The following is a 15884-nucleotide window of genomic DNA, read 5'->3' on the forward strand; positions in this document are numbered from 1 at the left end:
CCATGTTCAAAAGAAAGATGTATCCGTAGAATTTGTTGATACTCATAACCAACTTGCAGATATTTTCACTAAGCCCTTGGCAAAAGAACCTTTTTACAAAATTAGACTTGAATTAGGCATTCTTGATGAAGCTTACCTATCTTAGCATGCTTATATGATTATATTTATTTCATTATAATTATCTCATGCCTACTTGATTTTAAATATATTTATTTATGTTCAAAAAAAAATTTGGTTGAAAAATCATTTTCATAGCTTAATTTTGCCTAAAAATAAGTTTTTATGGGGTCAGTAATCGATTACACTGGAGAGTAACCGATTACAGGGTTGAACAGCGTGTTTCAGTAACCGATTACCCAAAGTGAGTAATCGATTACTCCAAGCTGCTGTTTGAAAATTTTAAAAATTTATTTTTGAGTAACAGAATACTCTGTGCTGTTATATATGAAATTTCTGCAATTTCTAAACTTTTTCAAACTCATCTTCCTTACTCAACTCGTGCTCTCTTCTTCTCAAAACCTCTCAACCTCTAAAAACCTTGTTTTTGATCCGTTTCAAGAGATTTTTGCGTCCATTCCTATCACATTTTTTATTCTCAACATTTCTAACCAATCATTTTTGTGATTAGTGGCTTGAATCAAAAACCCCAAAATCTCGAAAAACCCAAAAACCTAAAATTTCAAAAATCCCAAATCCATGGCTTCCTCTTCTAGATCAAAGAAACAACGCATCAATACCTCTCAAAGGAGTCAAGGAACAACATCTTTGGAGTGTAACCCTCTGGATTTGACAAGGCTTCTTGCTAATGATGAGCAACGCAAGATATTTGAGGGTCACTTCCATGGTCGCACCATTTTTACTCCTAAATTCGGTAATGTTGACAATTTTGAGTTTGAAGATTTTATTTTCCCTTATCTTTTACGTCAACAAAACCTTTTTTACTTATGTTGTGAAACAAATGACATTTATTCTGAACTTGTGCGAGTATTTTACTGTAACTTAAACTTTCGGAAAAATCGTCTTACTTCCTGTGTCAAAAGAAAAGACATTATTTTTGATCTTAAAACTTTCAGTTCATTGTTATGTAACATATCCTCTCAAGGTAACATAACAGGTTTCGGCCTTGTATGTGAATGGGATAATTATGATCGAAAGGATTTTTATCATTCGTTATGTAGACTTTCAAAAAGGGAAATAGAAATGCGTAAGCAACAAGGCTTTGGAGAGACTGTCAAACACTGAGACATCCTATCTGCTGGATATCTCAAGCTAGAGGACTGTTTGCTTCATTATTTTTGGAGCTATGTCATCCTACCAAAATTTTCAAATCATTTTCAAATAAGTGACATAGAACTCCAATTGATGTATGCTTTAAAGTTTAACATCAAGATCAATTGGGCTCTAATGATAATAAGATAAATGTGGACTGTTAGAGGTACTCAAAGTCCTTTGCCATATGCAATCTTTATAACCAATATTCTTCAGCATTTCGGAGTTTCTACGAATGGTGAAACAAAGATGCCTCTGAATCTTCGAGAAAGCCAAATTGATGTGGACGTAATCTAATAAATGGATTTCACTCAAGACCCTCGAACCCGCATCTACAAACACAGAACCGACAAGCCGATTGCTGCTGCTGAACCATATGAACTTGAAGCTCCTAACCCTTCTGAACCACAACCGTATGAGTTTCATGCTCAATCGTCATCATCTGCTGCCATGCCCTTGAACCAAATGATTAGGGATGAGTTGGCTTCTCTCCGAGGCTATATCACTAACCGGATGGATGCTCTCGACTCTCAGAATCAACAAATCCAATATGAACTTCATCGCCTCTCCTCTAGTATGGATAGCATGGTTATTGATGAAGACAATTCGGAGCCTGAATCTTAGTATAACTGTTGTTAGGATTTTCTGGTTGTATTATTTTCAAAATCTCGGACAAATTTTTCTACTTATCTGTTGTTTTTATGTTATTGTTGCATATTCTTGGACAAGTTACTTTATGATGTTTTGTGCTTTATATTTCCATTCCTGAATATTTGATTGAAACATCTTCTTTATGCATTGCAATACTTGCTTATCTATATCTTAATCCATACATGAGTATATACTATCATATTGATATATATTTGATAAGTTACTTTAAGTGTATGTATGCTATATATATTGTGCTGGCATCTCTTTGATTTTCTACTTTTTGATGAAGTCAAAAGGGGGAGAAAAGTTGGAGTGTACTTTTTGTAAAATTATATTTTAGGCACATTACTCCAAAAGATAGGGGGAGCATACAATATAGGGTGAGCATGTTCAAGTCAAAACTTCAACATATCTCAAAGTATGTTGCTCTCAAGAAAATTACACTGTCAAGAAGATCTTGTTTGTCATCATCAAAAAGGGGGAGATTGTGAAGAAGATCTTTGCTCCTGACCTTGGCAAGGTTTTGATAAAGACACCAAAATCACCAAAAAGAAGAAAAGGAATAATATTTATGAAGACAAAGAAGATTAAAGCTTCAAGAAAATTAGATTAAGTCTCTATAGGTACTTCTATCCTAAAACTCTTACATATACAAAGTAGTTATGCTCAAACTATTTTTAAAGAAAAATTAAACACTTTAAAAATACTCAAAATATTTTTCAAAATAGTGTGTAACGGGTTACTTCATCTAAGTAACAAGTTACATGTGTAAGAAAAAGAGTTATCCAACTTTAAACTGTTTAGAGTAATCCATTACTGTCTTTGAGTAACAGATTACCAGTTTTACAAAAGTTGAGTAACCGATTACCCAAATAGTGTAATCAATTACTCTAATTCATTTTTAAAAGAAAAGTAAACAGAGAGTTTGTGTAATTGATTACCCACTATCAGTAATCGATTACTGAAGACTGTTGCATGAGATTTCAGATTTCAAAACGAAATGTTTTCACTCCAAATGAAATCTCTTCACTTCAAACAACTCCTACACTTTCAGAAAGGCACCATGGGTGTTTGGAAAGTCTATATAAAGACTCTAACTCTCACAACACAAACACACAACATATACACAACACTTATAAAATTTCCAACAGCTCTTAAACGTATTCTGAAGTTATTTCTCTGCACCTTTTGCAACTTGCACTCAAACTTTCAAAGTTATTATTTGAAGTTGCTTAGAAGTGTTTCAAAGTTTTATAAACTTAAAGAACATTATTACTAAGTATACAAAAGAGTTGATTGGATTGCAAGTATTATTATATTTCATACTTGTAAAGGCAATACAAAGCCATCATTCAAATTCGTCATTCATTGCAATAACTTTCTTTCACGGGGTGTGAATAGAAAGGGGATAGAGTTACTTGGAAAGATGTTTTCCAAGGGTATAAATATTAGTGAGTGTGTAAGGTACATAGAGATCTCGGGGTGAGATATTGTAATTATAACTCATAATATTTAGTGGAAAATCTCTTGTGCTGCAAGAGCACTGGACGTAGCCTTTAGTGGACAAGAAGGTGAACTAGTATAAAATCATTGTGTACTCTCTTCTCCCTTACCTCTTTGATTTATTCTTGTTTATTTTCTGCAATATTATCCGCTGCACGTTAACTCTTACTTTTTACAGAAAAAGAAACCATAATTTTAAAGTCAACTAATTCACCCCCCTCTTAGTTGCAATCTCATTCTTACACGACACAGCTTGAACGGCGGTTGATGTTGGAACCTTCTCCTAGGAATGATCTTGAGGCCATCTTGATGTAGGATCATACTTGCGATTATCTTACTCAAATATAGCTCTGGTGCCAATTGTAAGAACGAGTTTGCAACTAAGAGGGGTTGAATTAGTTGACTTAAAAATTATGGCCACTTTTTCTGCAAAATCAAGAGTTAACGTGCACCGGAAAATATATGCAGAAAAATAATTAAGATAAAATGAAAGAGATAAGGTAGAAGAGAATACACAATGATTTTTATACTGGTTCACTTTCTAGTCCACCGATGGCTACGTTCAGTACTCTTGTATCAAAAGAGATTTCTTCACTAAGAATTATGAGTTGTAATTACAATATCTCACCCGAGATTTCTATGTACCTTACACACTCCCTAATTCTTATTCACTCTCGGAAAACACTTTTCCAAATGATTCTAATCCCCTTTCTTTTCACACCCCGTGAAAGAAAGTATTCAACAACAATATTGAAGAATGTACAACAATGGTAGATTGCCTTTACAAGTATGACAGTAGTATAACTTGCAATCCAATTAACTCTTTAAGTATACTAAATAATAATTCTCTTTTAGAAAACTTTGAAACACTTCTAAGCAACTTCAGAAAAATAACTTTTGAAAATTTGAGTGCTAGTTGCAAAAAGTGTAGAGAAATAATTCAGAATAAGTTTAAGAGTTTTTGGAAATTTTATAAGAGTTGTGTATTGTTGTTTTTGTTGTTGTGAGAGTTAGAGCCTTTATATAGACTATCCAAACACCCTGGTGTCTTTCTGAAAGTGTAGGAGTTGTTTGAAGTGAAGAGATTTCGTTTGGAGTGATAACATTTCATTTTGAAATCTAAAATCTCATGCAACAGCTCTCAGTAATCGATTACTGATAGTGGGTACTCGATTACCCAAACTCTCTGTCCACCGTTCTTTTAAAAACGAATTAGAGTAATCGATTACACCATTTAGGTAATCGGTTACTCAACCTTTTCAAAAGTGATAACCTGTTACTCAAATTGCAGTAATGGAATACTCTAAACAGTTTTAAGTTAGATAACTCTTTTTCTCACACGCGTAATTTTTACTTAGATGAAGTAACCCGTTACACACTATTTTTGAAAAAATGTTTGAAGTATTTTTGAAGTGTTTCATTTTTCTTTAAAAATAGTTTGAGCATTACTACTTTGTATATTTAAGAGTTTTAGGATAGAAGTACCTATAGAGAGTTAATCTCTTTTTCTTGAAGCTTTAATCTTCTTTGTCTTCATAAGTATTTTTCATTTTCTTCTTTTTGGTGATGTTAGTGTCTTCATCAAAACCTTAACATCCCTGTCGGCAAAGATCTTCTTCACAGTAAATCTTACCCACCCCATTAACATCCCTGTCGGCAATGTTGTCACTTGATAACCACTCCCCTTATTGAAGAATTATCTTTCTCAAGGATGATAGTTTAAACGTAATATTGGAAAATTTGAAACTAACATCTAATGCTAAATTAAAGTTACACCTTCCACCCTATAACATATACTCATATATTATATTTGCTCTAAACTTACTATTAATGAAAGAAATAATTGCTCTAAAATTAAATTTATCCTTATATCTTCTTTTAAAATTCGTTATATTAACTTTACCTATGAAAATTTTAGTTTATAATATTAAATTTATTGAGTTAAAAATGACTTATCAAAATGCTAGTATCTATGAAGAAAATTGATAATAAAATGTCCTAAATTAACTTATCCTTATTTTACTGTTACTAATAATTTTTAATTTCAATTTAATTTTATTATGTTTCTAAAGTTAAATCTATCATTATTACTCATATAAATCTATATTTTATTTTATTTTTAAATTTCAATCTACACAAATTTCATTTATGATAATATTAATCTATAATATTCAATTTATTGCGTTAAAAAATGTAGCAAGACAACCTCTCTCAAAACCTTAGTATTCTATAATATATAAAAAATAATTATTTTGAAATTACTTTTATTTACTTATTTATATTGGTGTTTAATATCTAAAATGTTAATGTAATTTTTTTATATTATTATTAAATCTTTAGCATTTATATCTATTACTTTTATTTAAAATTCAATTATAATTAAGGATATATGTGTTATATGTTATTTTGTGAGGTAAAGTGTGATACTTTTAGTATTTAAACGAGTTTCATCTAAGTTATTTCTGACATGTATATTACATATTTAAAATTCGCCTCTACAAGTATCCCATTTTGTCTTCATAAAAAAATATAATTTGCTAAAAATATCATTCAATCTTAACAGTTTATCTTATTAATACATATTTTTATTCGAATACTTACTTTTTATTTTTTCAGATCCTAACGACTTTCTCTTTTCATGGTATCCTAATTAACATTATGTTATTTTTAAAATATTTCAACTTGTTTCTTGGGATAGCTTCACTATATACATATTTTATGTTAATTGTCTGATTATTTAAGAGAGAAAAAATATACCTTATCATTTATCTCTTCATTAATCATCACTAGTTTTACTTTACATGCTGTCGAATTCAAAAATAAAAATATATGCAATTTGATCTGATTCTGTTTGATTAAAGTATTAAATTTGATTTGATCAAAAAAGAAATGTGGTTGTGATTTGAATTAGTTAGTTTTTCTATTATTTATTTAAAATAAAAATATAAGAAAATATTCTAATATATAAATTTATATTTATATTTCTATAAGATATAAGGACAAAACCATATAATCATATCTAACTACCACTAATATATTAATCACTTCTCTCACCTTAAGTTAAACATTATAATAAAATAAAAAATTATAATTATAGTACATGAATAAAAAACAATATAAAATACGCTCAACATAAAATACATATTCTAATTCTCTAAAATAAAATATAAATAAAACGTAAATATTTGATATCATAAAGTTAGAATATGGGTCAGACATATAATACCTGTCACCACTATTTTTAAATAAAAAATTAAAATAAATTTGAATTCTTCTATTTAAAAGATCATTTATTGAAATAAAAGAATGTAATAATTCACTATGTTGAAATAAAAGAATGAAATAATTCACTATGTCAGAGTTGTCAACCGACGGTGCTTATTTTAGATGTATAATAATGCTTTCATGCATTTTTTATTTGAACGCAATAGTATATTGTCATCATTAACAACACTTCTCAAACGTTGTTGTATTGAATATATACCACAACGCATCACACGAAAAACGCTTTCATATAGTGCACAAATACAACAACGCATCGTCCACAGAGCGCTGTCATATAGGTCTTACATAAACAACACATTTTATAGGTCTTATTAACAACATTTGTCGTTGCGTTGTTGTAATTCATATATATAACAGCGCATTAATAGAAAAACACTGTTGTATTATTCATAAATATTCTCACACAACACATTAATATAACAACGCAACACACACATAGCATTGTTGTATTAAGAATGCACAACATCGCTGTCTATAAAAAACGTTGTTGTATTTATCCTTTATAACAACGCATGTCAGAGCTTCCCCTAGAATTCGCTGTTGATTTGTATAAATTAATACCTACATATACATTTATTAGCTGAACAGACATTCTTAACAGCATAGACATTTATACATTCTAAATAACACACACATTAATACAAGCCAAAAGTTTGTTTTATTAACATCAATACAATACAAATTACAAATAAGGAATATCATGCCAATTATGTTTTGACAGAGTACATAATTACAAATAAAAAAATTACACAAATTACAAAGAAACAAAATAATATAAATTACAAACAATCAAAATTAAGCTATAATTATAGAAAGACTACTTGCATCTACTTTTTCCTTTTCTTTGATCATCTCTTGTATATAAATCATCATCCGTAGTTGGTTCGCTCTCACGCAACTAATATGTCCCCAAAAAGGATCATCTTCATCAATATCTTCATATTCCTGGTCATCAATATTATTGACGATTATTTTGTTAGTTAAAAGAACAATGGACCATTTCATATTAGTTGGGTCACTAATATAGAATACTTATTGAGCTTATGATGCTAGAATAAATGGCTCATCTTTATATCCTGGCCTATTAAGATCCACCTTCATGAACCCTAACTCATCAACTCAGAAGCTATTGTTGTTATCAACCCACATACAATAAAAAATTGGCATCTAAACATTGTGTAATCCAATTCCCATATCCGTTCAATCACTCCAAAGTATGGCATGTTTGCATATATTGGGTTTCTATCTTTTGTACTTGACATGTGTAAAGTTCGAGCAACAACAGTCACACCAGTATTTTGCATTTTACTTTAATCATCTTGTTTTTTCGTATAAAATGTGAACCCATTAATTAGGTAACTAGTGTAGGATAAGACATGAATACTTGAGTCATTCGCTAATCATATCCATCTTTCGGAAACCGAATGTGAATTTATATTCAACTTCTCATCAATGTGATTTTTAAGCCACTTTTTGAAACACCTATTATGCTCTTTGGAAATCCAATTTTCATTCTTACTTGGGTAATACTTCCTTAGCATCTCCTTGTATATTTCAACATATGTAAAATATATAAGTGCACTTGCTCCAATTCGGTTCTTGTTATAGTCAATATTTCATTCCCAATAATATCTTCACCAAACGTTTTTTTTTTTTGCATATCGAGACTTTAGAATGTCAATGAAATCACCATTGGTAAGATATTCAGTACAAAAAGCTTCTTCAACAGCATATCACTCAACAATACAACCTCTGGTCTTGATCGATTCTTCACATACCCTTTTAATGTCTTCATATAACACTCAAAGGGGTACATCCATCTCATATAGGAAGGGCCACATAGTTGTGTCTCTCGAACAAGATGAATGCTTAGATGAACCATTATGTCAAAAAAAGAAGGTGAAAATACATTTCAAGCTCACACAAAGTCAAAATAATTTGTCTTGGCAATCCAGGTAATTTCTCAGGAATCACTTTGCTAAAAATTGCCTTGAAAAAGAAGTATAACCTAGTTATGGTTCCTCAAACTTTTTTAGGTAGAATTGATTGTATTCCAATAGGCAAGAAATGCTCCATAAGTACATGACAATTATGAGACTTAATACATTTTAACTTGAGGTCTTTCATTGATACGAGGTTCAGAATGTTGGAAGAGTACCCCTCTAGAACTTTAACACCATGAAGAAATTTACAAAATTCCATTTTCTCCTTCCTCGACAAATTAGAAGCTGCTGGAGGTAGAAATCTACGTTTTCCCTTCATTGTCAGCCACAATTCCTTTCTTATTCCCATACTAACCAAGTCCAACCTTGTATTCAAGTCATCTTTGGTCTTACCAGAGACATTAAGTAAGGTACCAAGAAGACTTTCAAACACATTTTTTTCAATGTGCATAACATCGAAGAAATGTCTTACATATAATAAACTCCAATATGACAATTCAAAGAAGTTTGACATTTTCTTCCACCCATTTGTGACAATTTCTATTGCAAATGGTTTACCAAAGTTAGTATTCAAACCCTTTAGCTTTTGAAATAATTGCTCACCTGTTAACGACAAAGGAGCACGACCTTCTTCATTGTTTCCATCAAATTCTTTTCTCCATCGTCGATAGTGATGATCTAAATCTAAAAATCTACGATGACCAAGGAAGACATTCTTCTTATGGTGTTCCAAACTTATTGAATGAGTATTGTCTTCACATATAGGATATACAAAATTATACTATATCTAGACAGATTATCATAGGCAGGGAAATCACTGATTGTGCCGAACAACAAAGCCTTCAAGTTGAAGCTTTCTTCCCTATACGCATTACATACATTTATGTTTGTCTCCCACATTTGCTTCAAGTCTTCAATTAATGGAGCCAAGTATATGTCTATGTCATTTCCTGGTTATTTAGGTCCAGAAATTAACATACATAACATCACATATTTGCGTTTCATGCATAGAGAATGAGGTAGGTTGTATATCACTCACATGCCATGTACCGTGGGAGCAACTTTGAACACTGTGTGGGTTAATTCCATCTGTTGACAATGCAAGGCGTATATTTCTTGATTCTTGACCAAAACTAGGATAGTCGTTATCAATTTTTCTCCATTGAGGAGAATCTGCAGGATGCCGAAGCTTGTCATCTTTAATCCTTTCTTCATCATGCCATATCAACTTCTTTGCATCTTTGGCATTGCTAAACATACGCTTGAATCTTGCTTTGATTGGAAAATATCATACAACCTTTTTGGAAATTGGGTTTTCCTTCTTATATCGTGGGATTACATTTAGGACAAACTTTAATGAAGCATACTATTTAAAAAATAAGATGCAATCATTTTCTCAAACATGTATCCTCGTGTAGTCCATGCATATGGAGCGTAACATTTATTTTGCATCATAGGTTTGAGAAGCAAGCACATTATCTTCCGGCAACATATCCTTCAGAAGTGCAAGCAAGTCGATGAAACTCTTATCAGTCCATCCATTAACAGATTTCAACTTATATAACCTTGACACCGCTGTCAATCTTGTGAATTTAGTACAACCATCATATATTGGATTCTCATCATCACTTATCAACCGCTGAAACTTCTCAGGACAATCCTGAAGATCCTCTACGACAAATTTCGCCATTTCCTCGAAACGATCGTCTTCATATGCATTTTTGTAGTTGTTTTTCATATGCATCTCATCATCACAATCCATAACGTCTTTCTTCTTGCCATGTCTTGACCAACATGTGTAACTTTGATCAATACCGTGACACACTAAATGAACTTTTAACTCATTTGGAGTAATTCGGTTTGAGTAACAACATCTTAAGCAAGGACATACAATTCTATTAGGGTTTTCAACATTCTCAATTGCAAGCCTAACAAATGATTTCACTCCTTCTTCATACTCCTTCATCAATCGAATAACACTCATCCATCTTCGATCCATTTTCTAATAACAAAAAAATATGATGAGCATAAATCCCTAAAGCTTGGAGTTAAGCTCACCAAGCAGAGCAAATAAATTATTATGTAATTAAAAATGGGGAACCCTAACTCAAAATGTAATGGTCGGAACTCAGAAACCCCAACTCAATACAAGCTAAATGAGTGAAATCACTTTCACTTATTTATAATGAAAATATTTATAACTCAATACAAGTTAAATATAATGTAATTAAAAAGGCAAATAACTATAAGGAAAAATCACTTTCAATTCGTTGTTGAATGTGTGAATGATGATTTTGAGGTTAAACGAGTGACGTATTTTCGGTTGAATGAGTGAATGATTTTCGTGTTGAATGAGTGAATGATTTTAGGTGTTGAATGAGTGAATGATGACGAGGTTGAATGATTTTCAAGGTCGATTTTGAGAGTAAATGATTTTCGCAGCTGAGTAAATGAGTGTTGGGATTGCTGAATATGTGAGAATGTATAAACATTTTAATTTTTTAGAGTCTGATAGTATCTTCAACAGCGCATAATGAAGATGACGTTGTCAATGATACCTAATCAATAGCGCATAATGAAGATAGCGTTGTCAATGATACCTAATCAACAATGCCTCTTAAAACATTGTGGAAGAACTCCCTATTCAAATATAAAGAAGGTAAGTGTTCCACAGCGTAACCTGAACGAAACGTTGTGGAAGTTATAATAATTTTTTTACTAATTCATTTTTTTAATGAAATTCAAATTACTAATTACATTATGATATTCGATTAATGACAATTAATTAAATATATAGAATAATTAATAATAACAATAAATAACATTCAAACAATCTAAGAAATGTGAACCCGTTAATCGACTAAGAAATCAACTAAGCATTGTGTTAATCAATTAAGCACTGTGTTAAGCGATTAAGTGCAGAGGATATAGTTTTGTTGATCATATTGACAATGTTTCTTATCGAATGCGCTGTTGTATAGCTAAAAGAAAATAAATAAGAGATAAGTATTTAACAACATTTTTTTAACAATGCGCCATTGAATTCAACATAATCAACAACGTATTGTTAAAAAAAGTTGTTGTATATGTATAACAACAACACATTCATAAAATAGCATTGTTGAAGACCATTATTCCTAATTCTACATAGTTAAGCACACAACAAAAAATAACCTGAATGCATACAAAAATAGAACAGTACAACAAAATGAATGCATCCAGAATCACAACAATATGAACACAATTGAATTTCAATTGAATTTATATATTGAACATTAATTACACTATAATATTTACATAAACATTTATTACATACACCAAATCATATACATTATATTGAACATTAATTGAATTCTCTAAGCTATAATTTGTGCAGAACTAATCTACTATACCTATGATTTTCCAACAAAACAAAGTACAAACTTTGAACATTGTTCTCTAATCTGGTTGACTTGGTCATCTGTATATGATTTGCCAACAAACTTGATTTCGTTAGTTGGTCATTGCTGAATGATTCCCTTCATGAATTTCAGCACCTAATAGCCGCAACGTACCTAGTTTGTTGAGCAAGAGGTCTACAATTAAAATGAAGTAAACATATAAGTATAACCTTAGTTGAAATATGAATACATTACACATATAATTGTTTGAGATGATTTGTGTCAATACCTTTATATGAGTCCACTTGATTTTGTGTTGTGGTAACTTGTTTCTAGGACGATTACAATTTCTGTAAACTCTCACCGCACTAAACAATAGAAAATGTACTTAATTACTAAACAACTAGGAAAGTGAAAGTGTAAGTAAAAGTTTAAATGAGTAGTCCACTTACCTAGAAATCATTTTTTTCATAGTGGTGTACTTGTTCGGATCACTATGTGTCAATGAGTCAAAGCAGTATATTTTTTCATTAACCCGATTGATGGCAACCAAAAGCCAACGTTGCCAAACAAAACAGACGTACATGGTTAAGAAATGTTAAGCACAACAAATATACTAAAGAAATAAATATAAAAGACAATTAAAAATTGCTCACCCCGTATTAAAAGGTGCAAAAAATAAATATGCAACTTCTTTATGAATGAGGAGAGTATCTGTAATTCGTTCTGTCTGTTCCCCAATCTTATTTTTGTCACTCGACACAAGAGCGGTAAAGTGTGGGGATATGAACATCACATTTTTATTATTTATCGAAACAAAATTTTCATACAAGTACTTAATACATATAACACAAATGTTAGTCAATTATAACACACTGCCATGCAAAAGTTAGAAGTTAAGAAAACATATTTACCTCATATATACATACAACAGTTGCACTTATCCATTCATGTTTATATACATCCTGTACTTCATTGATGCCAACGTATTCATTAATATTATCCTCGAAAACTTTCTTGGGAATAGATATAATTATTATATCATCTCCAAACTTCTTTACATGCTCAAATAGCTGAGTACAGTAGTTGGTAGTCTTCTTGGAGCTCATATCCCAAGTAGATGGCTTTGAGCTTGATAAGTGCCAAAAATGTTTAAAATTCATATACTTTTTATAGCACTTATCCTTGGCAAAATTGAGAAAACCAACTTAATTCAACATTTTTTGGATAAAATGTTACAATCTTGTATATATACTTTGTGTATTTCTTTTGTATTATATTTTGTAGGATTTAGATGGAAAAGAGAAGAATTAATAAAAAGCAGGCAAAGTGCTCAAAATAGGCCAAAATGATACACACATGACATGCTTAAGCTTGACATGGCAAGCTATGTGCTTAGCCTTAAGCATGACTCAACAAGACTTGGCTATGTGGAAATTATGGAGTCAACATGAAGCTGCTCACTAAGCAGCTTAGCTTGTACCAAACCCACGCCTAGCTAACCTGGACACCAACCTAGCACAATCAGACCCAACCTGGCACGGTCAGAACACAAGTCTGGCACAAGCCAATCTGCTCAAGCAAACAGCTTAGCGTAGCACCTAGACCGCCCAACTTGGAACCACACACCTGACCAAATCAGCAAGCACCAAGCCACATCACCATCAACACGGTCAAAGCTACTCAAGTAGACAGCTTAGCGTGCCACATTGATGCTTGGCGATGTGCACCCAACAACTTGGTCAAGTTGACTTAGCCACCAAGCAATCATGACCTCATGCATGACCTCACTCCATGTAGCCTCCATAGGTTTTTCAGGTGTAGCTCACAATAGCTGTGTCAGTAGCTCACAATTAGCTTGGGTGACTCAGCCTCAAGTAGGTGACTAAGCTACTTAGCCATGACCAAAACCCATGCTGAAGGGTTTAGTCAGTGTAACACTCCAGTTCTGACATGCGACCTCCGAGGTCCATGAATATACCGAACTTGTCACCGGTAACACCCTAATCCTAACATGCAACCTCCCCGGCCCATGAATACACTGAGCGTGCCACCCACCAGCTTAAATACCCCCTACAGTATTTTATTCCCCACAAAGGGGAGCCTTCCGCGACTCGAACCCATGACCTCAGAGGCATATATTCATTATACACATGAGTCGCCTTTTTTTGTAACACCCCAGTTCTGACATGTGACCTCCTAGGCCTATACATATACTAAGCGTGTCACTGTAACACCTCAGTTATGTCATGCAATCTCCTAGGCCCATACATACACTAAGCGTGCTACCCACCAGCTTAAATACTCCCTGCAGTATTTTATTCCCCACAAAGGGGAGCCTCCCGCGACTCGAACCCATGACCTCAGGGATAAATAGTCATTATTCATATGAGTCGCTACCATTAAGCTAGTCGCATGACATAAATAATGATAAAAGATTTAATCAGTTAACCTCGGTTAGTGTGCGTACACATTATGAAAAATGAAGTAGTGGAGAGGAAAGTTATGGGAGACGAATGAGCCCCGATATGTTGAGACGGGCGGTGATGCGTCAGCAAAAGCCTTAAGTGAGAGTCTAGGTGAGACGAGTCCCATGTATTCCTAGATGAGGTATTCTATTGGATCGGACAGTCCTGACAACGCAAACTAGACAATATCTTACAACCCCTTTTTGCAATCAGGATCGATGAGAGGGATGCCCAGAAAGTGTTTGATACGATACCATCCTGAAATAGACAGTTCCATTGGAATAGATCGATCATATATCATTGCGAGGAATAAGTTGGTGCGTTCAAATCAGCTTGTTATGGGACCTGTACTCTCGATTATTTTCTAATAGTTTATTGGGAGGATATTGGTGTAAGGATGGATGAACTAAACATATCATTCATATATTGAACTCGTAGATATTGACCCCCATATCCTGAGTTACAAACATCATTCATCATCTGCATTTATGTATGTGATAACATAGTATGTATATTATGTGTGTTATGCCTAGATGTGATATTCTGTATAATTCCACGTCATCAATGAAAAATATTCATTAGATGTCTTACTCCTATTCTTTATGCTTGTATTTCGATACACGTCCTTGTTCATATGGACAAATCGCCGCGAATTTAGAGCTATCGATTTTTGATGTCCCAGGAGGGGGCATGGAGAATTGATGGGGACTACTATACCTACACAGACCCTTGTGGCCCAGAGTTGGAGATGGTGTGCGACGACACTGCTATGTGCATTCCATCTCACCATACAGTCATGGAGACTTATTTCACTCTACCAGGTCGGAGGCCGGTACCTACTATGTCATCCATCCAGTCTTTGACTCCTTGTAGACTAGCTGTTGTAGGACCGTCAATGAGGTGAAGAAGTTGGAATGATGTGAACCATTCTACACTGCCAAGGAGAGTCGCTCGGCGTACAATGCCAAAACCGTAGGCGTTTGCTAGGACAGAGATTAGGTTGCAGGGTTTTGCCTATGATACCATGGAGGAGATGGAATCTGAAAAGGACGATTGCGTGAAGTTGGTCCGCATAGAGGACTCTATCGAGATGATAGATCTCTCTTCGGACTCCAAGTTCGAGGAAGACCCGAGTGAGGGTTCTAGTGCCCCCGTTAGTGCTGGAGCTAGCCATTAGGAGTTATTTCATTTTCATTTTTGGGATTAGAGTATCTGTGTAGGATACTTTTGTAGTGTTGAAGAATTCAGCCTATTTTTATAGCTTCAGTTGGGCGATGATTAGATTCCGCCTTGTATTCTGACTGACATTTTACTTGACCAAGCAACACCTCGTTATACATGTTGTAAGGTCAAGTCTAATTATTAATGAAGAAGTATTCAGGAAA

General features: G+C 33.0%; 1 long non-coding RNA gene across 1 annotated transcript in view; it reads right to left on the minus strand.

Annotated features, from left to right (window-relative positions):
• The window catches only part of LOC109362143, a 15162-nt gene extending 2950 nt beyond the window's left edge, over positions 1 to 12212 (minus strand). Inside the window, exon 1 of the long non-coding RNA XR_002109357.1 lies at positions 12202 to 12212. This is a non-coding gene — a long non-coding RNA (uncharacterized LOC109362143). The remainder of the gene's footprint in view (positions 1 to 12201) is intronic.

Source organism: Lupinus angustifolius, chromosome LG12 (genome assembly GCF_001865875.1).
Source record: "Lupinus angustifolius cultivar Tanjil chromosome LG12, LupAngTanjil_v1.0, whole genome shotgun sequence".
In the NCBI taxonomy this organism is placed as follows: domain Eukaryota; kingdom Viridiplantae; phylum Streptophyta; class Magnoliopsida; order Fabales; family Fabaceae; genus Lupinus; species Lupinus angustifolius.